A 3917-nucleotide genomic window follows, 5' to 3' on the forward strand; every position below is an offset into this window, starting at 1 on the left:
CCCAATGTCCACTTAACCACGGACATGTGGACAAGTGGAGCAGGGAAGGCTCAGGACTATATGACTGTGACAGCCCACTGGGTAGATGTATGGACTCCCGCCGCAAGAACAGCAGCGGCGGCACCAGTAGCAGCATCTCGCAAACGCCAACTCTTTCCTAGGCAGGCTTTGTATCTCCGCTTTCCAGAATACGCACACAGCTAAAAACCTCTTACGGCAACTGAGGAAGATCATCGCAGAATGGCTTACCCCAATTGGACTCTCCTGTGGATTTGTGGCATCGGACAACGCCAGCAATATTGTGTGTGCATTAAATCTGGGCAAATTCCAGCACGTCCCATGTTTTGCACATACCTTGAATTTGGTGGTGCAGAATTATTTAAAAAACGAGAGGGGCGTGCAAGAGATGCTGTCGGTGGCCAGAAGAATTGCGGGACACTTTCGGCGTACAGGCACCACGTACAGAAGACTGGAGCACCACCAAAAACGCCTGAACCTGCCCTGCCATCATCTGAAGCAAGAAGTGGTAACGAGGTGGAATTCAACCCTCTATATGCTTCAGAGGTTGGAGGAGCAGCAAAAGGCCATTCAAGCCTATACAACTGAGCACGATATAGGAGGTGGAATGCACCTGTCTCAAGCGCAGTGGAGAATGATTTCAACGTTGTGCAAGGTTCTGCAACCTTTTGAACTTGCCACACGTGAGGTCAGTTCAGACACTGCCAGCCTGAGTCAGGTCATTCCCCTCATCAGGCTTTTGCAGAAGAAGCTGGAGACATTGAAGGAGGAGCTAACACAGAGCGATTCCGCTAGGCATGTGGGACTTGTGGATGGAGCCCTTAATTCGCTTAACAAGGATTCACGGGTGGTCAATCTGTTGAAATCAGAGCACTACATTTTGGCCACCGTGCTCGATCCTAGATTTAAAACCTACCTTGGATCTCTCTTTCCGGCAGACACAAGTCTGCTGGGGTTCAAAGAACTGCTGGTGACAAAATTGTCAAGTCAAGCGGAACGCGACCTGTCAACATCTCCTCCTTCACATTCTCCCGCAACTGGGGGTGCGAGGAAAAGGCTCAGAATTCCGAGCCCACCCGCTGGCGGTGATGCAGGGCAGTCTGGAGCGACTGCTGATGCTGACATCTGGTCCGGACTGAAGGACCTGACAACGATTACGGACATGTCGTCTACTGTTACTGCATATGATTCTCTCCCCATTGAAAGAATGGTGGAGGATTATATGAGTGACCGCATCCAAGTAGGCACGTCAGACAGTCCGTACTTATACTGGCAGGAAAAAGAGGCAATTTGGAGGCCCTTGCACAAACTGGCTTTATTCTACCTAAGTTGCCCTCCCACAAGTGTGTACTCCGAAAGAGTGTTTAGTGCCGCCGCTCACCTTGTCAGCAATCGGCGTACGAGGTTACATCCAGAAAATGTGGAGAAGATGATGTTCATTAAAATGAATTATAATCAATTCCTCCGTGGAGACATTGACCAGCAGCAATTGCCTCCACAAAGTAGTACACAGGGAGCTGAGATGGTGGATTCCAGTGGGGACGAATTGATAATCTGTGAGGAGGAGGATGTACACGGTGATATATCGGAGGATGATGATGAGGTGGACATCTTGCCTCTGTAGAGCCAGTTTGTGCAAGGAGAGATTAATTGCTTCTTTTTTGGTGGGGGTTCAAACCAACCCGTCATTTCAGTCACAGTCGTGTGGCAGACCTTGTCACTGAAATGATGGGTTGGTTAAAGTGTGCATGTCCTGTTTATACAACATAAGGGTGGGTGGGAGGGCCCAAGGACAATTCCATCTTGCACCTCTTTTTTCTTTCATTTTTCTTTACGTCATGTGCTGTTTGGGGGGTGTTTTTTGGATGGGCCATCCTGCGTGACACTGCAGTGCCACTCCTAGATGGGCCAGGTGTTTGTGTCGGCCACTAGGGTCGCTTAGCTTACTCACACAGCTACCTCATTGCGCCTCTTTTTTTCTTTGCGTCATGTGCTGTTTGGGGAGTGTTTTTTGGAAGGGCCATCCTGCGTGACACTGCAGTGCCACTCCTAGATGGGCCAGGTGTTTGTGTCGGCCACTTGGGTCGCTTAGCTTAGCCATCCAGCGACCTCGGTGCAAATTTTAGGACTAAAAATAATATTGTGAGGTGTGAGGTGTTCAGAATAGACTGAAAATGAGTGGAAATTATGGTTATTGAGGTTAATAATACTTTGGGATCAAAATGACCCCCAAATTCTATGATTTAAGCTGTTTTTTAGGGTTTTTTGAAAAAAACACCCGAATCCAAAACACACCCGAATCCGACAAAAAAAAAATCGGTGAGGTTTTGCCAAAACGCGTTCGAACCCAAAACACGGCCGCGGAACCGAACCCAAAACCAAAACACAAAACCCGAAAAATTTCCGGTGCTCATCACTAATATATATATACAGGTTGAGTATCCCATATCCAAATATTCCGAAATACGGAATATTCCGAAATACGGACTTTTTTGAGTGAGAGTTAGATAGTGAAACCTTTGTTTTTTGATGACTCAATGTACACAAACTTTGTTTAATACACAAAGTTATTAAAAATATTGTATTAAATGACCTTCAGGCTGTGTGTATAAGGTGTATATGAAACATAAATGAATTGTGTGAATGTACACACACTTTGTTTAATGTACAAAGTTATAAAAAATATTGGCTAAAATGACCTTCAGGCTGTGTGTATAAGGTGTATATGTAACATAAATACATTCTGTGCTTAGATTTAGGCCCCATCACCATGATATATCATTATGGGATGCAATTATTCCAAAATACGGAAAAATCCGATATCCAAAATACCTCTGGTCCCAAGCATTTTGGATAAGGGATACTCAACCTGTATATATATATATATATATATATATATATATATATATACATACATACACACACATACATATACACATATACATAGCATATTAAACATGCATATATATATATATATATATATACACTGCTCAAAAAATTAAAGGGAACACTTAAACAACACATCCTAAATCTGAATGAATGAAATATTCTTATTAAATACTTTGTTCTTTACGTAGTTGAATGTGCTGACAACAAAATCACACAAAAATTATCAATGGAAATCAAATTTATTAACCCATGGAGGTCTGGATTTGGAGTCACACTCAAAATGAAAGTGGAAAAACACACTACAGGCTGATCCAACTTTGATGTAATGTCCTTAAAACAAGTCAAAATGAGGCTCAGTAGTGTGTGTGGCCTCCACGTGCCTGTATGACCTCCCTACAATGCCTGGGCATGCTCCTGATGAGGTGGCGGATGGTCTCCAGAGGGATCTCCTCCCAGACCTGGACTAAAGCATCCGCCAACTCCTGGACAGTCTGTGGTGCAACGTGGCGTTGGTGGATGGAGCGAGACATGATGTCCCAGATGTGCTCAATTGGATTCAGGTCTGGGGAACGGGCGGGCCAGTCCATAGCATCAATGCCTTTGTCTTGCAGGAACTGCTGACACACTCCAGCCACATGAGGTCTAGCATTGTCTTGCATTAGGAGGAACCCAGGGCCAACCGCACCAGCATATGGTCTCACAAGGGGTCTGAGGATCTCATCTCGGTACCTAATGGCAGTCAGGCTACCTCTGGCGAGCACATGGAGAGCTGTGCGGCCCCCCAAAGAAATGCCACACCACACCATTACTGACCCACTGCCAAACCGGTCATGCTGGAGGATGTTGCAGGCAGCAGAACGTTCTCCTTGGCATCTCCAGACTCTGTCACGTCTGTCACATGTGCTCAGTGAGAACCTGCTTTCATCTGTGAAGAGCACAGGGCGCCAGTGGCGAATTTGCCAATCTTGGTGTTCTCTGGCAAATGCCAAACGTCCTGCACGGTGTTGGGC

The sequence above is a fragment of the Pseudophryne corroboree genome, chromosome 4 (genome assembly GCF_028390025.1).
Source record: "Pseudophryne corroboree isolate aPseCor3 chromosome 4, aPseCor3.hap2, whole genome shotgun sequence".
NCBI classification, from domain to species: Eukaryota; Metazoa; Chordata; class Amphibia; order Anura; family Myobatrachidae; genus Pseudophryne; species Pseudophryne corroboree.